The sequence below is a fragment of the Lactuca sativa genome, chromosome 9, assembly GCF_002870075.4.
Source record: "Lactuca sativa cultivar Salinas chromosome 9, Lsat_Salinas_v11, whole genome shotgun sequence".
NCBI lineage: Eukaryota > Viridiplantae > Streptophyta > Magnoliopsida > Asterales > Asteraceae > Lactuca > Lactuca sativa.
Window position 1 is genome coordinate 195,682,161 of NC_056631.2, and position 25,917 is coordinate 195,708,077.

Consider the following 25,917-nt stretch of genomic DNA (forward strand, 5'->3'; position numbering starts at 1 on the left):
CTGAAGCTGGAACAATTAATCATAATAATAAAACTTGTATTGGTAATTTGGGAGTACTTACTTGAGCTAGGCTGATCGCATGCACCACACCCTTATCTCGTTTTAAAAATTTTCTTTCTTTCTAAGTGCTTTCAAAATTCTTTTAGAAACATTTTTCTTTTAAAAATCTTTTTATTTCCCCCTTAGTTTGAGTTCAGATACACCCGGAAGTGTATCTGAATCCCTCAAACCAGGGCTCTGATACCAACTTGAAACGACACAAAAATACGACCCAAAAATTTCGTTTTTCAACATAACCAAAAACCATAATCTGAGTGTCATATCATAAACCATACATGATGTATCTCAAAATAATAATAAAACACTGTGCGGAAAACTGTATCATATCCTTTTCATATAAAAATCAAGAACCAAATCAACTCCCAGGATAAAAGTTGAAGTTGTGGTGTGTGCGATGCCATCATCCCGAGCTCTTCCCTCTACATGCGGAAGTACCTGAAACCAAAACTGAAACTGTAAGCACGAAGCTTAGTGAGCTCCCCCAAACTACCACATACCATACAATACATATAAATCACATACTGGGCCTTGCCCACTGCATCAGACCGAGGTCTGGAACTAGCTGCATCGGACCGAAGTCCGGAACTGACTGGGACCTTGTCCCCTGCATCGGACCAGAGTCCGGAACTAACTGCATCAGACCGAAGTCCGGAACTAACTGCATCGGACCGAAATCCAGAACTGACTGCATCGGACCGAAGTCCGGAACTAACTGCATCGGACCGAAGTCCAGAACTGACTGATCATGACATAGCATAACACATAACAACTATTATAATCACACATACTGCATACTGCATCGGACCGAAGTCCGGAACACATACACGAATATGCTTGAATCACAAAGACATCAAGCACTCTAGCTACTGCATCAGACTAAAGACCAGAACTACTGATAATTACACGGGCCAGCATTGCGGCCGTAGACCCGTTCCTACTGAAGGGAAACTCACCTCGTGAACTGGCTGCTGAGTGTATGGCTCTGGAAGCTAGTTGCTGCTGCTCCGGTATCTCCCCGGCTCAAAGAGCTGTTGCTTTCCCTTGAATCTCTGCTCTACAATCCTTCTCCTTGCTCCTTTCTTCTTCTCCTTCTTCAAGCCTTCACAATTAGCACACAAAATCACTTAGAATCACTCAAGAACGAATTAGGGTTTTCTCACAGCTTTAGAGGGTGAAGGAGGCGAGATTGGGGGCTATAAGGTGGCTTAAATAGTGGGCAACCCGGGGATTTAGGGTTTCTCCCAGACGAGCAGACTCGCCGAGTCGCCAGCTAATCACGTGCTCGAAATCCCGACCCTACTCGGCGAGTCAGGCTATGAACTCGCCGAGTCCCTCTTGCAAAACTTCAAAATAAATACCAAGGAATTACCATACCGGAGACGGGTCGTTACAGTGCATGGCATGAACTCGCCGAGTTGTTCTTGGGACTCGGCGAGTAGGGTTTGGGTTTCACGTAATTGTTCAGCGAGTAGACTCGTCAGGTTGGGGGATGACCCAGTGAGTCGGGGAGAGTCAAAGGGGGGCTGAGTTACGCTGGAACTCGCCGAGTTGTTCTTGAGACTCGGCGAGTTGAGTCGTGGTGGCCCCGCGATTCATGCCAGGTGGAACTCGTCGAGTTAGGGAAGTACTCGATGTGTCAAGAGACGATCCGAGGGAGTCAGTGAACACGTATAGACTCGCCGAGTCTCTCTAGTGCACTCGCCGAGTCCGGTCAAAGTTGACCGTTGACCATTGACCATAGTTGACCAGTGTTGACTTGATAGGGTTAGTCAACCTTAGTTGTGAAAGTGTTAATTAGAGATATATTGTGTTATAGGAGGACTATAGCTCGGGATATCGAGCGCTAGTGATTTCAGGGATTTGCGAGTTATCGAGATACGCGAGGTGAGTCTTCTCACTATACTTTACCTTGAGTAGGTAATCAGAGTTATGTGACAGAGTATTTATATGCTATATGTATGTTATGTGTTGTACTGCATTATTTCTATGTGATTTATGTTGTGCATGCTTATAGAGTTGGAACCGGAAGGTTCACAGAGTTAGAATCGGAAGGTTCACAGAGCAGGGTCGACGGACCCATAAAGTTATAGCCGCGAGTGGCTAATATGTGCTATGTGTGGTATTTTGGGGAGCTCACTAAGCTTTGTGCTTACAGTGTTTGGTGTTATATGTTTCAGGTACTAGTGATGACCGTGGGAAGGGGCCGATTTGATCAGTACACACACGGGATTTTTATGTTATAAGATCTTGGGATTTTTATATGTCATGGATTGAGTTTCAAACATTGATGTTTTTATGAATATTAAATGAATTATATTTTTATAAAATGTGAAAAATTGTTTTGAAATTTCGGCGTTACAAGTTGGTATCAGAGCCTTGGTTTGAGGGATTCGAGTACACCTTCGGGCGTATTTGAACTCAAACTGAGGATTTGAGAAATATTTTCAACAAGAGTAAAAGATTTTTGGAAAAACGCAGAGCAGAGTTGTGTGTACGATCAGTCCGCGCCCGAACGGTGATTTCCCAAGATACCCTCATATTATGTGTTATGATATTAATATGATGTATTCTCATGCAAGAGTAGGATAGGTACTCTTATTAGGACTAGAGTGGCATGATTTGTGATGCCTTAGCCTAGGAAGAGGTGAGTTGCTATGAGATGCTTGAGAGTGAGTAAGTAGCAGCGAGGAGCTTATGAGAGATCTGTTAGAGAGTGGATTATGCATAATAGAGTACTTGGAACTTGGGATCCGAAGAGGAGGACTTGGGGTGTATTCTGATACGGTGCGGACAGTAGTATTGGGTCCGTACTACTGAAAGCACCGGGGCGGTGTACAGCCCAAGTAAGAATCTTTGGAATGCCAAGGATCAAGGAGGGATGAGTTGTAGAGTGTGAGTATGCTCGAATGGATTCTAATTTATCGTATGTTGTATTTCAGAGGTAGATCATGGTGAGGACACGTCTTATGCCTGAGAGCAGTGGGGCCAGTGATAAGGAGATCCGCCGGATCATCCATGAGGAGGTGGCTGCGGCCATCATGGCAGAGATACCAGAGATGTTCGGGTCTATTAAGACCACGTTGATTGAGACTTTCGACGAGCGTTATGCTGCTCTTTCTGAGGCTGCTGTTGCAGCGGCCACCGCAGCTATTGCTGCCACGAGGCCGCAGGGTGGTGATGCGTTGCTGTTTCAAGAGTTCAGCAACACGAAACCGTCGGAGTTTGATGGGACCCAGGACCCGGTGGCGGCTATGAGATGGATTTCAGACATAGAGGGGTGTTTCTTCACTTGCTCATCTCCTGAGCATTTGAGAGGTAGGTTCACGCTGAACCAGCTTCGCTTGGGAGCGAAGGACTGGTGGAAGTTTGTGACGGTGCATTTTACGCCTGCTGAGCTTGTGGCAGTGACCTGGGAGAGGTTCACTGCCATGTTCCGAGATGAGTATGTTCCCCAGGTGGAGAGGGAGCGTTTGGCCCAGGAGTTTCTGACCCTCAAGCAGGGTACTGAGTCTGTTACGGTGATTACCAGAATGTTCCACGAGAGGGCGATGTTCTGCCCTGAGCACGTGTCCACTGAGCAGGCACGTATGAGCCGATATTTGAGTATCTTGAGGCGAGACATTCGGGAGTTCATGGCGAACTCCTCGTACAGGACATTTGCTGAGCTTCAGGCAAATGCCCGGAAGAGGGAGATTGAGCTAGAGACTCAGGCTAGGGAGGAGGCGGAGTCTCAGGGGAGGGATTGGCGACCGGAACAGTCCCAGCCGGCAGCCAAGCAGGCCAAGCTCGCTGATCCCAAATCAGGGAGACAGAAGGGCCGCACTTGTGGGAAGTGCGGCAAGGTTCATGATGGAGTTTGTAGAGCTGGATCTTGCTACAAGTGTGGCAAGGAGGGGCATATGGCCAAGGACTGCCCCAAGGGGTTTGCAGTGTGTTTCCACTGCAACCAGACCGGACACCGGAAGGCAAAGTGTCTGTAGTTGCAAGGATTAGCTCAGGGAGCACCTCAGGGATCTGCCCCTGCCGCCATCAGAGCTACCGAGAGTCGTCCAGTGAAGGTCGAGGCGCCGAGGGCACGAGGGAGAGCCTTTCAGTTGACCACGGAGGAGGTCTGCACAACGCCCGATGTCGTGGCTGGTATGTATTCTTTCGTGTATTTATTTTGATGTTGAGATATTATGCTTATATTATGTTATGCGTAGGTACTTTTCTTGTGAATTATGTACCTGCCTTGGTGTTATTTGACTCGGGTGCGAGTCGGTCTTTTGTATCTTTGGCTTTTAGTCAGCATCCCAGTGTTAGTCGTGAGGCGTTGAGTCGGCCTCTGAGAGTTTCCATAGCTGACGAGAGGGTGATATATGCCATGGAGGTTATCCGTGGGTGCGTATTCGAGATTTTCGGTGTTGAGTTCCCAATTGATTTGGTTCCTATTGTGATGGGTGATGTCTGTGTCATTGTGGGCATGGACTAGTTGAGCAGATTCGATGCGGTTATCGACTGCGAGCGGCAGCTGGTGACCATACGAGACCCTAGTGGGGGAGTTCTTATGGTGTACGGCGAGGGTACACGTTCTGGGTCAGCGTTTTGTTCGGCCGCTAGGATGAGGCAGTGTCTACAGCAGGGCTGTAAGGGCTTTGTGGCGTATGTGATGGATATGTGAGTTGATTTAGAGAGGCCAAGGTCAGTTGAGGAGGTTCCGATAGTGTGTGAGTTCCCGGATGTATTTCCAGAGGAGTTGTCGGGTGTGCCTCCCGTGAGGCAAGTGGAGTTTAGTATCGATTTGGTTCCGGGGGCCACGCCTATTGCCAAGGTGCCTTATCGCCTTGCACCTCCAGAGATGCAAGAGTTATCCTCGCAGCTTTAGGAGCTGCTAGGAAAGGGGTTTATTCGGCCGAGCAGCTCGTCGTGGGGAGCGCCTATCCTTTTTGTCAAGAAGAATGATGGTTCACACCAGATGTGCATTGATTACCGGGAGTTGAACAAGCTGACGGTCAAGAACCGTTACCCGTTGCCGAGGATCGACGATTTGTTCGATCAGTTACAGGGAGCATCTTGGTTCTCCAAGATCGATTTGAGGTCTGGATATCATCAGGCGAGGGTGCGAGATGAGGACATCCAGAAGACAGCGTTCAGGACGCGTTATGGGCATTACGAGTTTGTGGTGATACCTTTCGGGCTCACCAATGCCCCGGCAGTGTTCATGGATCTCATGAACCGAGTGTGTAGGCCGATGATGGATCGGTCGGTGATTGTATTCATCGACGACATTTTGGTATATTCGAGATTTAGAGAGCAGCATGAGGAGCATTTGAGGGAGATCCTCGGAGTTCTGAGATCGGAGAGGCTTTATGCCAAATTCTCCAAGTGTGATTTCTGGTTGCGAGAGGTCCAGTTCCTAGGGCATCTCGTTAACCAGAAAGGGATATTGGTCGACCCGGCCAAAGTTGAGGCAGTGATGAGTTGGGAGGTGCCGAGGTCACCCTCCGAGATCAGGAGTTTCTTAGGGTTGGCAGGTTATTATCGGAGATTTATCAAGGATTTCTCTAAGATCGCAGTTCCACTCACCAGGTTGACCCGGAAGGGTGTCGCTTTTTCATGGGGCCCCGAGCAGCAGGCCTCCTTTGAGACGCTTCGCCAAAGGTTATGCGAAGCCCCGGTGTTAGCCCTCCCGGAGGGGATGGAGGACTTTATGGTATACTGTGATGCGTCGATCTTGGGGTTGGGAGCGGTGCTGATGCAGAGAGGGCATGTGATAGCATACGCATCGAGGTAGCTGAAGCCTCATGAGTCGAGGTATCCCACCCATGATCTAGAGTTGGGGGCAGTGGTGTTCGCCCTCAAAATTTGGCGTCACTATTTGTATGGGGTTTGGTGTATGATATACACGGACCATAAAAGCCTAAAGTATTTGATGGATCAGCCCAACCTAAATATGCGGCAGAGGAGGTGGTTGGATGTGGTCAAGGATTATGATTGTGAGATCCTGTACCATCCGGGCAAGGCTAATGTGGTAGCCAATGCCCTGAGTCACAGGGCGGAGAGCGCCCCATTGCGAGATGTATGTTTGCGATTGACCGTGATGGCTACGGTGTTGGACACCATTCGTGGAGCACAAGCTGAGGCCGTGAGATCAGAGAACCAGAAGAGAGAGTGAGTTGTTGGGTTGGTATCGGAGTTCGTTACCGATGGTCGGGGGCTTATGACATTTCAAGGGCGTATATGGGTACCATTTGTGGGAGGGACGCGTACCATTTTGATGGAAGAGGCTCATCGGTCGAAATTCTCGATCCATCCTGGGGCCACTAAGATGTATATGGACCTGATGAGAGAGTATTGGTGGCCCTGTATGAAGAGGGATGTTGCGTGGTTTGTTGAGAGGTGCTTAACTTGCTGTAGGGTTAAGGCCGAGCACCAGAGACCGCATGGTAAGTTGCAGCCGTTGGAGGTTCCCGAATGGAAGTGGGAACAGATTACCATGGATTTTATCACCAAATTGCCAAGGACTGTTGGGGGAGTCGATGCAATTTGGGTGATTGTGGACAGGTTGACAAAGAGCGCCCACTTCCTTGCTATCAGTGAGAGCTCCTCCGCAGAGAAGTTAGCAGAGATGTACGTGAGGGAAGTGGTATCTCGGCATGGGGTGCCGATCTCGATTGTCTCAGACCGGGATGTACGTTTCACTTCCAGATTCTGGAAGAAGTTTCACGAGGAGTTGGGTACTAGGCTGCATTTTAGTACCGCATATCACCCCCAGACAGACGGACAGAGTGAGCGGACGATCCAGACGCTCGAGGACATGCTCCGGGCATGTGTATTGGATTTCGGGGGGAGTTGGGATATGTATTTGCCCTTGGCAAAGTTTTCTTACAACAACAGCCATCATTCGAGCATTGGTATGCCACCCTTTGAGCTGTCGTATAGGAGGAGGTGTCGGACCCCTATTTATGGGTAGTACAGAGATCGTGCTTTAGACGACAGAGCAGATCCAGCAGGTCAGACAGAGGTTGTTGACCGCTCAGAGTCGTCAGAAGAGTTATGCGGACAGACGTCGGTCCGAGCTTGAGTTTCAGGTCGGCGACTTTGTGCTCCTGAAGGTCTCTCCTTGGAATGGAGTGATTCGATTCAGGAAGAGGGGCAAGTTGGGGCCCCGATATATTGGTCCATTCCAGGTGGTCGCGAGGGTAGGTAGGGTAGCCTATCGCTTGGAGTTGCCAGCAGAGTTGGGTCAGATTCACGACACTTTCCACATGTCGCAATTGCGGAAGTGTATAGCCGATGAGTCGGCAGTGGTTCCATTAGAGGATATTCAGGTGGATGCGAGCCTGAATTATGCCGAGAGACCGGTGGCAATCAGAGATCGAAAAATCAAGGTTTTTGAGGAACAAGGAGGTACCCTTGGTTTTGGTTCAGTGGCAACATCGGAAGGGGTCCGAGATGACTTGGGAGCCGGAGCGTGAGATGTGTGAGCAGCATCCGGAGTTATTTGCGGAGCGAGACTTCGAGGGCGAATTCTAATTCTAGTGGGGGAGAATTGTAACATCCCGAATTCCCAGGTATTATTTATTATTGTATTTTTGGTGATTTGTGAGGAGACTCGGCGAGTTGGAGCCCAAACTCGCCGAGTATGATTGCGGGTATGGGTGCGGGTTCGCGTCTGGACTCAGCGAGTCCAAAAGTGGACTCAGCGAGTCCACGCTGTTTAATGAAACCCTAATTCCCCGGGTTTGGAGCCTATTTAAGGGCACTTATAGCCTCCCATTGCGGCTACCAGTCCCTTGAGAGAACCCTGAGAGAGCTAAATCGCTTTGAGAGAGAAAAAGTCACTTTTGGATCTTTGTATCCTTTGTTTAGCAAGAAGAGGGTGACAAGAGCAAGGAGGAGGTGAGATTCAAGCAGATCCAGAGTCCAGAGGCTTCATTTTGAGGTAATAGTTCGAACCTCCTTCAATTTTAGGGTTGATCTTTAGAGTTAGGGTTTTCTAACCCCTTTGGAGAGTGATTATGTGAAACAAATGGTCCCTCCTCGAGTTTGTGCCTTGGATCTGGACTCAAAGAGGTCTAGAGACCTTAACCCTTGGAGCTTTTTGGGTTAGTATGGAGTTATTGGACTTAGGTTGTCATTTTTGGGACCAAATCTCCTTATGATGCCTTGTTGTGGTTATAACAGCATCAAGTTTCGAACTTTACGTGACATTCATGCTTGGGAAGGCCAGATCTACGGTTTGGGGAAACAGATCTGACCTCAGGAGGTCAATAGAGTTTGTGCATGGCATGAACTCGCCGAGTTGTTCTTGGGACTCAGCGAGTAGGGTTTAGGTTTCATGTAATTGTTCAGCGAGTAGACTCGCCGTGTTGGTGGATGACCCAGTGAGTCAGGGAGAGTCAAAGGGGGGCTGAGTCAAGCCGGAACTCGCCGAGTTGTTCTTGAGACTCGGCGAGTTGAGTCGTGGTGGCCCCGCGATTCATGCCAGGTGGAACTCGTCGAGTTAGGGAAGTACTCGACGTGTCAAGAGAGGATCTGAGGGAGTCAGTGAACACGTATAGACTCGCCGAGTCTCTCTAGTGTACTCGCCGAGTCCGGTCAAAGTTGACCGTTGACCATTGACCAGAGTTGACCAGTGTTGACTTGATAGGGTTAGTCAACCTTAGTTGTGAAAGTGTTAATTAGAGATATATTGTGCTATAGGAGGACTATAGCTCGGGAGATCGAGCGCTAGTGATTTTAGGGATTTGCGAGTTATCGAGATACGCGAGGTGAGTCTTCTCACTATACTTTACCTTGAGTAGGTAATCACAGTTATGTGACAGAGTATTTATATGCTATATGTATGTTATGTGTTGTACTGCATTATTTCTATGTGATTTATGTTGTGCATGCTTATAGAGTTCGAACCGGAAGGTTCACAGAGTTAGAACCGGAAGGTTCACAGAGTAGGGTCCACGGACCCACAGAGTTCTAGCCTCGAGTGGCTAATATGTGCTATGTGTGGTATTTTGGGGAACTCACTAAGCTTTGTGCTTACAATGTTTGGTGTTATTTGTTTCAGGTACTAGTGATGACCGTGGGAAGGCGTCGGCTTAATCAGTACACACACGAGTTTTTTATGTTATGAGATCTTAGGATTTTTATATGTCATGGATTGAGTTTCAAACATTGATGTTTTTATGAATATTAAATGAATTATATTTTTATAAAATGTGAAAAATTATTTTGAAATTTCGGCGTTACAATTAAAGTGCAAAATAAATGAAAATTTTCAAAAAAAATTTAATATTATTTCCGTCATTTTTTTATCCCAAAAAATAATAATAAATAAATAAATAATAAAAAATTTATCGTTTTTTTTCAAAATGTACGTGAAATATTCTAATACAATATTGTACTATAAAATATTGAAATCGAATTTTTAGAATGTTAGAATATTCTTCTAGAATATTAAACTACAAATATTAAAAAAAACAGAATATTAGAATATTCTAACAAATCTAAAAATTCAAGTAGAATATTAGAATATTTTAACATATCTATCAATTTTTGTATAATATTAGAATATTCTAACATTCTAAATATTCAATCTGATTATTTACAATGTAATATTCTATTATTTCGAAAAAAACGGTGATTTTATTTATTTTTATTTTTTTGGATTAATTAAATAACAAAAATAATATTTAAAAAAAGAATTTTTAGATTTTTCCTTTTATTTTGCATTTTATAATTTTTATTTTTTGATCTCCAAGATAAGTGGCTAGGATCGTGTCCTCATGTCTCACAAAATTAACATGATCTCAAATGAACCTCTTTCTCTCTCTCTCTCTCTCTCTCTCTCTCTCTCTATATATATATATATATATATATATATATATATATATATATATATATATAACAGCTAAAAATTCATATATATTCAGTAGATTCTAGAAAGAAACTAGAATAAAAAAACCAAGGTATCAATTACAAAGGAGACCATAACCAAGCGTTCCAACTAACGTTTATTTTGGAAGCTCTATTATTTACCCAATTAAAAGAATTTAAAACTATGGAATTAAAAAACAGTGCTTTTACGAATCAGAATGTTATCAAACAAGACCGAACTTACATTTATTGTGGAAGTGCCACGTATTGTCTAAATTTTCCATTCTATAGGAAGAAGCGCCACTATGGTTCTAGAAGTGTCACTCATAAGGAGGAAGTGTCATCCCTTGAGAGGAAGCATCATTCCTTGCACAAGAAGCACAATTCATATGTCGGATGCGTCATCTTGATGCAAGGATGGGCCACTTGGTTCCTTGATGTGTCAAGGTATCCCTTGATGATTTGTACGCTATGATGCTCAAGATTGTTCAAGGAAGCTCGGGAGTTAAGGATCATCAAGTATTATTGCTTAATGTACCACGATGATGGTTGATATGTCATGGTGATCTTGATGTGCCACTCTTGCATCATCATGTGCCACTATGGATCATGATGCTCCATTCAACATCTAGATGATGAATTACATCTAGTTTTAACCCTATACTTTAATTATGTTGCATTCTGGTCCCTAAGTTCAAGAAATAGTGCAAAAAGGGCCCTAGTAGCATTTTCGTAAATTAAGCTTGGGGGAGTACACCATGCGTACGCGTGTACGTTGAGCGTACTAGGGCGTGCCCTAGTATGCTGGGTGTACATCTCGTATACGTGGCGTACTTGCCAAAGATGGAAACCCTATTTTTTTTTAAAGTTTAGCTCATATTTAAACTCCATTATAGTAACACCTTGTTTCGAATTGTTTGGGTTGGTGATCAAGGAGTAGGTATTATCAGACTTAGTACCCTTAAAGAATTGAGTTTGGGCTCATTTGGAGGTGGATCACGTAGTTTGAATGATCCGGGTATTCGGTTTGTGTTTTGGAGCCCAAGGGTAACAATAAAGGCGTTGGTTCAGGAATTTTATGAATTTTGGATTTAATTTCGGTTGGTTTCCAGATTAGATAAAGTTATAGATGTGTAGGGCTTCTCGTTACCTTTCCGTGGATATAAAGAATGCCGAAAACGGATAAGGGAAGCAAAAGTTATGACCATTTGAATTTAGAGGGGTGTTGGGCCAAAACAGGTACACATGGCGTACAGGGGAGGACCGCATGGCGTATATAGGAATTTGGACGTGGGTGCATTTGGGAACACGCTGCGTTCGTTAGGCCAGATTAAAACCATAATTTAGGGTCTTGGACCCTATTTAAACACCTTAACTCACCTCCAACCCTCATTTCCTTCAACCTCCATCATGTCTAACCCTAAGAACGAAACCCTAGCCTCTATTTGGGTACTTCTTGAGATTTATGGTGATTTTTTCTGTTTTTTGTGCTTGAGTCTAATCGTCGCATAGATGAATCTTCTACTAGAAGGATTACCTGTGCCTTCTGTCAAGTATAAGTTTTCTACAGTTGTTTATGGTCGGTAATTTTATTCCTATGGTAGCATCAAGATAATTAGGGTTGGAAGTATTTTTTTAACCGAGAAGTCATAGTGGAATGTGAATGGTAGTGGTTCAATGTGGGCGTTCTATCAGGAAGTCAGACCATCTCGAGACTCCAAATTTCAGATTAAGTGGATGTGACTATTTTGTAATGGATTATTGTCGGGTGGTGAGAGGATTCGTTTGTCTTCGGATTGGAGAGCCCTGCTAGGGTTGGTTTCGGTTGCCTTGGGAAGGCTATGGTATGCTATGGGTCGTGGCCGTGTTGCTCAGTTTGTTTGGCATGCCGAGGATGGTAAGAAATGATTTCGAGGATGAAATCTAATTTAAGAAGAGGAGAGTTGTAAAGCCTTGTTTTGAATTGTTTCCTATGGCGAGGTAGTGATCAAGGAGTGAGTATTAGCAGACTTAGAACCCTTGAAGAATTGAGTTTGGGCTCATTTGGAGGTGGATGACATAGTTTGAATGATCCGGGTATTCAGTTTGTGTTTTAGAGCCCAAGGGTATCAGTAAAGGTCTTGGTTCAGGCCTTTTATGAATTTTGGATTTGGTTTTGGTTGGTTTTCAGGCTATATAAAGTTTATAGATGTGTAGGGCTTCCCTTTACCTTTCTGTGGATATAAAGAACATCGAAAACGGACGACGTACGTCGTGCGTACAAGCCATGTACGTCGTGCGTACGTCTAATCAAATAGGATTTTGGATTTTCTGATCATTACACTTTAGGGATTTGATTTTGGGCTTTGGTTGAGTTTTGGGCTTAATTGGTTGGGTTGAGGACTTTCATTAAAGTTGAATTTATTTATAGGGCTTGCCTTGTTGGGCCTTAGTGGGCCCAATAGGCTTGGGCTATTACTGGGCCTGATTAGTTGGACCGTTTATGGATTAATGGAATTGGTTTAAAACTCAATTATTATTTGGGTTTTGTTTGTTTGATAGCGTGGAGTTTCTAGCGAATCTGCAGTTAGTGACTATTCATGGGTTCAGTTGTCGAGGTGAGTTTCCCCTCACTATACCCGTGGGTCAAAAGCACCAATGCCGCCCAACTAGTTTTGGTTATCTGTTAGTAGAGGGGTACCTTAGGGAATGTATATATATTCATGTAGGATAGACTGATGACTCTTGATCCAAGCTCTCGTATATGTTCCTCATTTGGTTGTGGTTCTAGAGTGGGATCATCTGTCCGGGTGACTATCTCAGCTCTGAATATATATGACCATCCATTCCTTGGATTGTTGATATTGAGTATGCTGCCATGTTGTTATGATATGATATATCGGTATCCTGGTAGATAGGATGATGCTATACTTAGTGATCTGCCTTTTATCTATTCTTGCTATATGCTTATCAGTTGCATGTGTTGATGTAGTGTAGTTGGGTTAAGATTGTGCAGTTTTGTGCTGTCAGTCAACAAACCCAATAATGTTTTTATCGATATGATGTTATGATTAACTTGGCTTATATGTGTTTTGGATATGTATATGTGACATGTTGTGTAGGGGTGGGTTGAGGCGGTCTTGCTATGTGCTGAAGGCCAACAGACCGAGGGGATTCCAAATAGACTTGTAACAACGTAAATTTTTTTAAAATAAAATTCATTTTTAAACCATACTTTCATTCATAAAATATCATAATAATCCAATGTATCACATGTTATCACCATAAAAAAATCCCAAGATCTCAACTACATAAATCCTCTCAGTGTGTACGGATCATGCCGACGCCTTCCCACGATCCTCGCTAGTAGCTGAAACACATAGCACAACAACTGTAAGCATAAATGCTTGGTGAATTCCCCAGAATACCACATACAACACATACGCCTTTCCAGGCCATAACTCTGTGGGACCTTCCGGTCCAAGTGTCTTGGGGGACTTCTGTCCCAAATCCCGGTAGACCTTCCGGTTCTACCCGTATCGACCTTCCAGTCCGTAACCTCCTGACCTTCCGGTCAATGTCCTCTTGACCTTCCGGTCCATATCATACATATCATACATAACACATACATATTACATATCAGCATATATAGCACATATAAGACCTTCCGGACACACATAGGTACCCTTCCAGGTACACTATAGTGAGAAGACTCACCTCGACTATCTCAGATAATCTCGCACACGTATCAACTGATCTAGCCTCCGCCTAAACACATAGACAATTATCTCAAACCAATAATCGGCTCTCCAGGATAGACTAGTCTCTTCTATGACCCTTAAGAAGGCTAAAAGACCATTTTACCCTTAAAATGATCCACAAGTCCGATTGTTGACCAAACTCTAAAAGTCAACAAAAGTCAACGGTCAAACTTTGACCTGACTCGTCGAGTGCACATGGGCGACTCGGCGAGTCCAAGCGGGTCCTCTGAATCCTTCTAGCCTCTCTTGGCTCGTCGAGTCATCCTTCCACTCGACGGGTTCCTCCTGTCAAGAATCGCAGGGCAACCCCGACTCGAATCGTCGAGTCCACTTATGAACTCGGCGAGTTGACTCCATGATCACACTCAAATGACCTTCTGAGATCAGATCTGTTTCTCTAACCCATAGATCTAACCTTCCCAAGCATAATAATCACGTAAAGGTCGAATCTTGGTACACATGCAACACCCCTAAAGCTTCTTTTGGGGAAATAACCACTAAAAGGCCAACCTAAGTTCATTTCCTCCATGAAACCACATAAAGCAGGTTGGCTAAGGTTCTCTGGACCTCAAAAGGTCCGGATCCAGAGTCTATCACTCAATGGGATGACATAAGAATCAAATCTAGCAAATAAAGGGTATAGAAAACCCTAAAATTCAAGGATCTCATATTAAACAGAAAAAGGGATCGATTTCTACCTCAAAGTTGCAGATTCAAGCTGGAAACCCATAGAATAGCAATCCCCTCGAGCTCCTCTTGCTGGAAACACTTTCTCCTTGGCTAAACCACACAAAAAATGATCAAAATAGCTCAATCTCTCTCACAACTCGCTCAAGCTCTCTAGGGTTTCTCTCTCAAGTCTGGTAGCCACAAATGGAGGCCATAAAGGCCTTTAAATAGGACACAGACCCCGAGAATTAGGGTCACTACTAAAAAAACAGCCTTTTACAACGCGCAATGTGTGTCGTAAAACGCTCAGACGACGCATAAATGTGTGTCAAGGAATGCCCTGTAATAACGAGAGACGACGCGCTTTTGTGCGTCATCTATTTACGATGCGCATTTATGACACGCATTTACGACGCACAGTTATGACACGCAATGCGTAGCAAGGAAGGCCCTGTCATAAAGGAAGATGATACGCATTTGTGTGTCGTAACATTACGACACACGTGATTATGACACGAAATGCGTATCAAGGTAGCCTTTGTCATAAAGGAAGACGTCACACATTTTTGCGTGTCATAAGTTAAATGTTTTTAAAATTTTATATTTTTGATAGATTTACTAATTTTCAAATTAAATAACACACATTAAAAGTCTCATAATACAAAATAAAAAACCATAAAAAAATAAAGATAATTCATTGCATTAATATGTCAAAAACAAGTATTCTAATAGTAAGTAAATCAAATACATTGCTAGTATTGCATAATATTTATTATAGAAAAACAAAACATGTACAACCGGTTTCATCCCTTTAAATGCTTGATTCTCCATTCATTCATCCTAATTATTCGCCTCACTACCCCTGCATTTCAATCAAGACACTTAATTAATCAAAAACTTCAACAATTAATTTCATTCCTTATTAAAGTCAGTTCTTTTACAACTATATGTTTAAATTAAGAAACTTTAAACTTACACAAATGCATATTCATAAACCAATTGTGTCTCTGACTCTTGATTATCAAACTACTGATTCAAAAAGAAATACTAGTGACTCGATTCTCCAAGTTCAAATTTAGAAAGAAATCCAATGCTTATCATTTGGTGTAGCTGTGCTAATGAAGATACAAGAAATCAAAAAATAAGAAGGGATGAACAAGAAACTGTATGATGAATAAGAATCGAGTTTCAGAAATAAAAAAGGGAAACATAACAAGAAAAGGAACTCAGAAATCACAAAAGAAGATTAAGAAAACACAAAAGAAGATTAAGAAATCCAATAGCAAATAAAAGAAGTGACCAACTAACCGTTGGGTGGAGAAGTGGAAGCGATGAAGATTGGAGTTTCCATAGAAAACAATCAAACAATCAGAAACAAACTTTAAAGAAACTAATAAACTAGTCTTAAAAAGTTAAAACCTACACTGGAAGGATTTTTGAGTCTTTGAGCCTCATCACTAACAACATAATTCCATGGAATTTGAGAAACAAAGTCTTGATTGATTAAAGCTAAAATTTCTTACTTGGTTGTTTTGCCGGATTAACAGGTAGTGAATTTAAATCAACTATTATATGCTTACGTTACTCGTTATCTTCTTTTACTATTTTTTTCATCTATTTAAAAAAATATGACAAAGACTTTTTTTGATTTATGAAAAAACGACATTGACAAAAGACAAAAAATAAAACATGACATGCATTTTTCTATTTTGAAACGACAATCGACAAATCACGGTCAAAGACATTCTTGCTTATATTTGATAGCCAAAAATAAAAATAAATAAATAAATAAGTAAAACTGATTTCAAAAAAATGAAGAACCAGTATCAATTACAAAGACCATCCAAATATCAAAGTTATTTCAAAATATAAAAAAAAATCATTGTATCATTTATCTAATACTTTATCAAAGTATCAAACAAATCCAAATTACAGTAACGAACCAACAATTGGTTTTACTATTTAATTCTTTTTCCTTTTCTTTTTTATTCTTATCTAATTTTAAATACAGTGGCCCAAATGAATTCAATTTTTGGGCTAAATAACAAATGAAATATAAACGCATGGGCTTTTAGTTCTTATCGCCTAGGTCACTAAAAAGAGTTAAGATAGGTCACAAACAATTATTATGTATAATTAGTAATAAAAAGCTTAAAATTAGGTAGCTCACATGACCTACCTTAAAGTTAATTGGACTCGCCCCTGCCTTTCACTTTGACTTTTACTGTTCCTCCATAATGAAGTTGCAGGTTTTATAATGAATGAGTGTTCTTCTCCTCTTGTTAACAAAACAATTTACAACTATTTTACTATTTGATGATAATAATAATAATAATAATAATAATAATAATAAATAATGAGAGAAGAATGAGAATGACCTGAGGGCTAAATCTGGTAAGATGTGATATGCTGACCCAAATGCAACAAAATTACTAGAATCACATGGAAACTTAACACAACACACATTCGCCTTCGTTTAAAGCGTACCAATACTCCCTCCCTGCAGCACCAATAACAAAAACAACTTATCAAGTGTCCAGACACTAACTAGTAGATAGTAGACAGTAACTAGTATTACTTGATTAATGTTACAAAGCTTAACAGAACCATCATCACTCCCACTCGCGAGCAATGTGGGGTCAACTGAGAAGTCAGCAGACCAAACACGTCTTGCGTTCTCTCACAAATCTGATATTTTTCGAATTAAAAATCTGACAATCATATCAAATTATATACTGTAAAAGATATAAATTGGATTATAATTAATTACCTGCACAAGACCTTCAAAATTACTTGATGCAATCTGACTTTTGATGTATCAATTCTAGCAAATACTGCTTAGTTTTGATCTACTTGGGATTTCAACAATAGGGAAGTTAATGTCTCGATTCTTATTCAAGAATAGGGCCCACGATAAAAATAAGTAAAACAAAATTACGTTTTTGAGGTTAAAAATAAGATAAAAATCTTCAAAATTGGGAATAAGTAAAGCTCTCACCTTTCCAGCTGGAGTTGAACAACATCTTCCCCCTTCAAAATAAATGAATGGACACAGTTAGAAGATTTCTTACTTTTCTAGTATTTAATTACATAGCAATTACAAATTATGAAGATAAATAAATCAGAAGTTGATAATGCATTTTATTAAAAATTGTCTAAATTATTATTATTTACAAAAGAATTGTTAAATAATTAGATGGGTACCTAAATTTGAACCTTAAGGTGTGCTTGAGCCCTTGATGTCATAGCTTCATTCTTCTTAACAATCATTCCATTAATGATCCAAATTCTACTTCAAAAGCACCTATTTTATTTGAAACAGCTCCAATGCTACCTTTGATTTCTTCAACTCATGAAGCTACAACCATTTGCTATAATACACCAGTAAATGGAAATTGAACTGATACAAAACAAACTCAAAGATTACAAAGGTAATCTTGGCATTCAAGAGGCCAAAAGTTGACTTCTAACTGAATCAGTTTGAGGATACTCAAACTCTTGACTCTTGTTAACACAAACTTAGAGTGTACATGTATCGAATTTATGGTGTATAGCGATGAATAGAAGCTATAATAACGTGATTTCAAGATTATTGAGTACTAAATCATAGCTAATTTCTTGAATTAAGAATGAAATTTGAGTTTAACTCATATGATGTATTATGAGATGCAAAGTAAGCTTGTACATATTTTATGATTGGTATGAACTGTTAATAAAGGCCTTACATGATGAGATGAGAATATCCCTGTAAGACTTATAAAGAGTATAAGTCAATCATATGGGGAGTGGTTGAAGTATTTAATATATGAAATGAATAAGGTCACAAAATTCTACATCAACCAATAAACCTGTTGTCTGATTAAAACTTACAGTCCTGCCTTTCCTTCTCTCAGTCCCTAAATTTCTTAATAGCAATCTCCTCCTGCATAATATTTAAACACACTGACTCAAGAGATTGCTATCCATTAACAAGGGGGAACACCAGCTTTACCAATACCAGAGGAAGAGGAACTATTACTGTAACTCCATAATCAACAAAAGGGTTGTTTGGGGATCAAAAGATTTCACAATTCTAACCTGCATTTTAAAAAAATAAAAAAGAGTTCGATTAAAGGCACAAGAAAAAAAATAGTTAAGCTTAAGTGAATAAGGGTCTCACTAAGAACAATTGCCTTCTGTGTCCCTGAGAACCCGTACAAGAACAAAACTTCATAGTATTAAACAAAACTGCCAATAAAAATATATATTATGTTAATAAAGCAAGTAAATTACTTGAGTACCCTTGCTATCTTTTTCTGTTCTTAAAAGGATCGGCACTTCAAGCTGAACCAAATCAATTTCTAGGTGGCAACTGGCAAGTTTAGCATGTTTGGTCATATAAGCCGTGTCAACTTCCCCTTCTTCAAGAGCACTAATTGCAATCGACATGACTTTAAATATACTAGCAATATTCCCAAACGTCTGCAAATAACAGGAAAAAGAAGTTCAAATAGTCTTTCTTTTTTTTATTACGTGTGTAATTTATGCTACAGTGAGTGATACATGATGCTTGTTGTGAAATTAGAGTTGCCTTTACCAATCAACCTGTTCATCGTCTAAGGAACTGGTGAGTTTTTGCCAATCAACCACCACAATGAGGATGAAAACCCTAATCGGAGTAAATTACTACAAAATAGTAAAACCTTCGGAATTGTTGATTGGAGGTAAAAGAGATTTAATTACCTGGTTGAAACTTGGGATAAGGATATCGGAGATGTCTTCTAGGTAGGAGCGTGAAGTTTGAAGATACATCAATAGATTCAGATTTGACGCATACACCTTACCAACATATTAGAATGGTTGATAGAGAGGGAAGCAGTGGATTAGCGTTTTTCAAACAACAATACAAAAGGATGTATGGATTACTTTGATGTATATGGAGTTGTTCCAGGGTATATTGATAGGTGAAGGGGATACGAGAGAGTTAAGTGGAGGTGAACTTGAGGTTTCCGGACCTGAGGTTGTCGGACCGAAGGTTACCGGAAAGGCCAAGTGAAGCACTAACTCTGTGCTGCCCATCACTAGCTGCCCTACCTCTCCCCAACAGATGGGATTCCGACACCTCCTCCCATACAACAACTCGAAGGGAGGCATACCAATGCTCAAATGGTGACTGTTGTTATAGTAAAACTTAGCCAATTGTAGATACGTGTCCCAAATCCCTCCGAAGTCCAACACACATGCCCGAAGCATGTCCTCGAGAGTCTGAATCGTCTGTTCACTCTGTCCGCCCATCTGAGGGTGGTAAGCAGTACTGAAATGCAGCCTCGTGCCCAACTCCTCGTGGAACTTCTTCCAGAACCTGGAAGTGAAACGTACATCTCGATCTGATACAATCGAGATCAGCACTCCATGCCGCGATACCACCTCCCTTACATACAACTCTGCCAGCCTCTCAGCAGAAGAGCTCTAATTGATAGCAAGAAAGTGAGCACTCTTCGTCAGCCGGTCGACGATCACCCAAATCGCGTCGACACCCCTCGCGGTCCTCGGCAACTTGGTGATGAAATCCATAGAAATTTGTTCCCACTTCCATTGGGGAACCTCAAGTGGCTGGAACATGCCATGCGGACGCTGGTGCTCGGCCTTAACCCTGCGACAGGTTAAGCATCTCTCAACAAACCATGCTACATCCCTCTGTTGGGTTTTGAGCATTCTAACACTCCTATGGTGTACATGCAACCCTATAAACCTTGGATCTATGTTTTCTCTATTATACATGCAAATAAGAACTTTCCAAGGCTTTAATCCTAACTAGCATATTATGAAGCTCTTATACTACAAAGTACTAGTTAGATGACATACCTTTTGATATAGCTTGATGTCTTCAAGCTTTAAGAGCTTAGCCCCAATAGTGTGGAAGCCTCAAGTGGAATCACAAATCACCAAAACACCTTGGAAGACTTTAGAGAATATGGATACTTGGTTCTCTCTAGTGAAATCGGCTAGCCCTTCTTAGTGTACCCACACTAGTGCCAATTTCGCCAACCAAGGACATCTTTATATAGTATGGAAACTAGGGTTAAACCCATGACCTTTCATTTCATATGATCCATGGGTTAAACACTCCATGGACTATCCATGAAAGCTTAGCCCAACCTAAATGAACTTGGCCCATTCCATATAGACGAAGATCCCAATACATCTTCGTCGCCCCTGGATGAATAGAGAATCGGGATTATTGCGCCTCCTCCATCAAGATCTGGCGCACTCCTCCGTGATATGGCACCCACACCGTACGGTGTAGTGTCAATAACCCTCGGCTATCATAATCGAAGGAGGTGACTTGACCCACTATTCCCTCCTTTATAGCCTCCTGTTGAGCTTCCCAAATCTGCTCTAACAGTGGAGTCACCACCGTCATCCTCATACACACATCCCTGATCGGTGCCGCTTACGGCTAAGCGCATCGGCCACCACGTTGGCCTTCCCCGGGTGATAAAGGATCTCGCAATCATAATCCTTCACCATGTCTAACCACCGACGCTGCCTCATGTTCAGATTTGGCTGATCCATGAGGTACCTCAAACTCTTGTGGTCCGTGTAAATGGTACATCGAACCCCGTAGAGGTAATGCCACCAAATCTTTAGGGCAAAGACCACCACCCCCAAATCTAAATCATGCGTCGGGTAGTTCGCCTCGTGAGGCTTCAGCTGCCTCGAGGCATAAGTAATGACATGTCCCCTCTGCATCAATACTGTGCCTAAGCCCGAGATAGACGCATCACAGTATACCACAAAATCCTCTACGCCCTCGGGCAAGGCTAAGATTGGCGCCTCGCACAATCTCTGCCTCAGAATCTCAAACGCTGCCTGATGCTCAGGCCCCCATCGAAAGACCATGACTTTCCTAGTCAACCGTGTCAGGGGTACGACTATCTTGGAGAAATCCTGAATGAATCTCCAATAGTAGTCTGCTAATCCTAGGAAACTCCGAATCTCGGATGGAGACTTCGGAACCTCCCATCTCATCACGGCTTCCACCTTGGCTGGGTCTACTGAAATCTTGTTCTGATCGACGAGGTGCCCAAGAAACTGCACCTCACGCAACCAAAACTCACATTTGGAGAACTTGGCGTACAAGCTCTCTCTCCTCAAGGTCTCCAAAACCTCTCTCAGATGCTCATCGTGCTCCTCCTGCGTCTTGGAATAAACCAAGATGTCATCAATGAAAACTAACCCAGACCGATCCAGCATCGGTCTACACACGCGGTTCATGAGGTCCATGAACGCGGCAGGAGCATTAGTGAGCCCAAACGGCATCACCATGAACTCATAATGGCCATAACGCATCCGAAACGCGGTCTTCTGTACATCCTCCTCTCTGACCCTCATCTGTAGATCACCTGAACGCAAATCGATCTTGGAGAACCAAGATGCTCCCTGCAACTGATCAAAGAGGTCATCAATCCTTGAGAGTGGGTAACAGTTCTTCACCGTTACCTTATTCAGCTCCCGGTAATCTATACACATCCGATGCGACCCGTCCTTCTTCTTCACAAACAGGATCGGGGCTCCCCAGCGTGAACTGCTCGGTCGAATAAATCCCTTTTCTAGCAGCTCCTGCAACTGCGTAGACAACTCCTGCATCTCGGAAGGAGCCAACCGATAGGGTGCCTTGGCTATCGGAGCCACACCAGGAACTAGGTCGATCCTGAACTCTACCTGACGCTCCGGAGGTATTCCAGGAAGCTCCTCCGGGAACACATCAGCGTAGTCTCGCACCACTAGAACCTCGCTCATCGTCGCCTTACCCGCATCCCGAGTATCCATAATGTACACGACATATCCCGCGTAACCTTGCTGAAGGTAGCGCATAGCTCTCGCTGCTGAACATACTGTGGGTCCATGTTGTGGCCTCTCGCCGTAGATCACCAACTCTCCCCCACTTGGGGTCCTGATCCGCACTAGCTGATGTGCACAATCTATCACCGCCCCATTAGGGCTCAACCAATCCATGCCTATAATCACCTTGTTCCCCTGCAACGGAATGGGAACCAAATCCACCAAGTAGCGCTCCTCAAATAACCTTAGAACACAATCCCTGAATACTGCTGATGCTCGCACCGATCGATCATCGGCAATCTCTACCTCTAAAGGGCAATCCAACATGCCCGAAGACTCAATAAACCTCTTGCTAAGCGCATGGGAAACAAATGATCGGGTGGCACCCGAGTCAAACCACACCTGAACAGGGATACCGTTCACATGGAACGATCCTAACGCATATACATAGAGCACATATCAATATCATAACATCATAAAAATAAGGTAGAGGGAAAGAATCATACCCGTCACCACATCGGGTCCAGCGCGTGCCTCCTCGGTAGTCAGCTGAAACGTCCGGCTCCTCACCACTGGGGCCTCTACCTTGCCCTGTTGGCCATCTGTAATCTGCAGGGTAGCTGGAGTTGGCGCCTTAACCGGCGTGGATGCTGTCAACTGGGGGCAATTGGCCTTCTTGTGGCCCCTCTGGTTGCAGTGGAAACACCGCAACTCCGATGTCTGAATCACAGGTGCAGGGGCGGTACAATCCCTGCTGAAATGCCCCATCTTGCCGCACTTATAGCAGCCCGACGATCCCAGTCTACATGCCCCCTCATGAGGCCTGCCGCATTTCCTGCATCGGCTCAGTCCTGACTGGCCTTTCGGCTTACCATCTGATCCCTTGGGCTTCTTCCCCGAAGCCCCTCCTGTCTGTCCCTCATCTGTCTTCCTCTTTCGGATGTGCTCCAGATCTATCTCCCTCTCCCTCGCCCTGGCAATCATAGAGTCCAAGGTAGGGCAAGCTAAAAAAATGACATGCTCTCGAATATCAGCTTGGAGCATGTTATGGTAGCAGGTCCTCCTCATGTCCTCATCACCCGTGTACTGGGGCAACAATAATGCCCTCTCCCGGAACTTGGCGGTGATCTCCGCCACAGTCTCCGTCGTCTGCCTCATATCCAAGAATTCCCTAGCCAGCTGCTGAAGCTCGACAGACGGCGCAAACTCTGCGCTGAACCTGGTCGCGAAGTCCGACCAGGTCATAGCCTCGACAGCCGACGCTCCCAATGAGTCACCCACAGACTCCCACCAATCCCTAGCTCGATCTCGTAAACACCCTGCGGCAAACCTTGCCTTCGACCCCTTAGGGCAGAAGCTAATCATTTGTGCAGACTCAATGTCTGCAATCCATCTCCTGGCAGCTATGGGGTCCTTCGCCCCGTGAAAATCCAACGCATCACTGCCCCTGAAGTCCTTGAAGGACAGTGTGCGAGATCCCGACTGGCCAGATGCCATGTCGCTCCTGAATGCCCTGAGGCGATCCTCCATCAACTCCAATATCCCTTCCTTGATCGACCCGAAGATGATGGGGGTCGACTCAAGGATGCCTATGGTGATCTCTGACACGATGAACTCGCGTAGTCCCTCATCTACTGACTCGAAACCTGGTCCCGAACCCGATCCCTCTCCCGTACTGCCAACTGCTGGCCTCGAGCATAGTACCACCATTCTGAAATACATAAATAATAATCGTTAGCGATACTGATACCTCTGGACGGATCACACCTACTACAAGTTCCTTGGTCTTATCTAGGCCTTCCTCAGTTCGGGTACGGATCCTCTGCTTTTAGTAGTACGGGCCCATACTACCTTCCACATATATCCCTACCTTCTCCAAGGACTGCCTTGACTCCACCAGGTCCCTTTCACTACCGTTGATCACTGCTATACTCATCCTGGGCTTACCCTAGGAAACCTCTAACTCCATCCAACCCAGTCCTCAGCTGCTGAAGGTCTCTTTGTAATGTCAATTAGCCATTACCTGAATACAATCACATGCAACGAGGCTCGGATAATCCTTCGAGTAAGGGACTCATCCCTACCACGGTTAGGACTCAAACAAGAGCTTTGCAATAGGGTCAAGTCCAACACTTTGAGATTATTCAACCCTGATCACATGTGACTTCAACGTATTCACCTAACAGCTAACTCCCATCACTCAAAGCCCTCATAACACAAAGCAAGCAACATTCGGAAAAAAAGGAAACAATCTCAAGCAACTCTATCCTCATAACAGGAACTGCACTAGCATATAGTGCTAAGCTCATACTATCAGGCATAACCTAGTCAGGCTATCCTACTGCTGTCTACTCAATTCTAGCATGCAATTTTTTTCATACACTGAAGCACATAAAGCAGGCACATAAGGCATCACTCCTAGATCCTTAGTCCTATTCTAGCATGTTGTTCTACTGAAACTGATAAACATAGCATAAGCTTGTATGGGTACTTTGGGGAATACTTACTTGAGCTCGACCAGTCGCGCACATCACACACTTCGTTCCTTCTTAAAACACTTTACTTAGCTTTTTAGAAAATATTTTCTTCTTTAAAAACTTTTAATCCCTTGATTTGAGTTTAGACACCCCCAAAGGTGTGTCCGAATCCCTCAAACCAGGGCTCTGATACCAACTTGTAATGACCCAAAAATACGAGCCAAAAATTTCATTTTTAAAACACATTCTTAGCAAACCTTAGAAATAAAATGTTCACTGATCATATCATTTCATAAAAGTTATCGCATGTATTGAAAAACATTTCATAAAAACATAATAAAGTCAGAGTACAAATTCCCAGGAGGATCTCATAATGCGGAATACAAGGCGTGTGTGTGATGGACCACTACCGCGCCAGCTCCTTCCCCTTCGAAGAAGAGGTACCTGAAACCAAAACTGAAAATTGTAAGCACGAAGCTTAGTGAGTTTCCCCCAACATACCACATACCATACAATCACATATCATACATACTGCCAGACAATTCTGGGGTGCCCGACCTACCCGGTACGGCCATTCTGGGATGCCGACCTACCCGTGTCAAGCCGTTCTGGGGTGCTAACTACCCATGTCAAGCCATTCTGGGGTGCTGACTACCCATCGGTCCTGAAAACCGATCCTCGGGGACTATTTCACCCCCTACTGCTGCTATCACATATATCATAACATAACATATTATCAGACATATTTGGGGTGTCCGATCTACCCTTCGGTCCTAACAACCGAACTTGGGGACTAATCCCCTCCTACTACCACTATCACATATAACATATCATGCCAGCATATAAACATATCTTCACATATTGTCAGACAGATCTGGGGTGTCTGGCCTACCCTTCGGTCCTAACAACCGAACTCTACCACTATCACATATAACATATCATGCCAGCATATAACATATCAAGTAGTAGCGAAACTAGATGATATCACAAAGACAATCATCTAACATACAACTCCTACTGGTGGGCCGACATTGTGGCCGTAGACCCACCACTACTGGAAGGTAACTCACCTCAAAGTAGTTGCTGATCTGTGTAGGAACTGACTGTCTTCTGCTGCTGCTGCCCCGGAAATCCTCTGGCTATAAATGCTACAAAACACTCAGTCAAATACTGCTAACCGTCCTCAGGGTAAAATGACCATTTACCCCTAACCAAACCAAGAGTCAAAGTCAAAGTCAACTTCCAGTTGACCCGACTCACCGAGTTGGCTTGCCAACTCGCCGAGTCCTTTT

General features: G+C 43.3%; 1 long non-coding RNA gene across 14 annotated transcripts; it reads right to left on the reverse strand.

Annotated features, from left to right (window-relative positions):
* Window positions 1-15,000: 15,000 nt before the first annotated feature.
* On the reverse strand, window positions 15,001-19,455 carry LOC111905661 (uncharacterized). Of its 14 annotated transcripts, XR_006187123.2 has the most exons (12): window positions 19,047-19,453; window positions 18,901-18,972; window positions 18,605-18,785; window positions 18,484-18,507; window positions 18,322-18,401; window positions 17,529-18,246; window positions 17,323-17,354; window positions 17,095-17,173; window positions 16,903-17,012; window positions 16,703-16,824; window positions 16,504-16,602; window positions 15,001-15,186 (listed from the first exon to the last, which is right to left on the reverse strand). It is a non-coding gene; the product is annotated as an uncharacterized LOC111905661 (long non-coding RNA). The 14 variants fall into 14 exon arrangements; XR_002854970.3 differs by having other exon boundaries at window positions 17,529-17,724; window positions 18,195-18,401; window positions 18,484-18,785; window positions 19,047-19,455; XR_002854966.3 differs by adding an exon at window positions 15,301-15,434 and having other exon boundaries at window positions 17,529-18,401; window positions 18,484-18,785; window positions 19,047-19,454.
* Window positions 19,456-25,917: the final 6,462 nt, after the last annotated feature.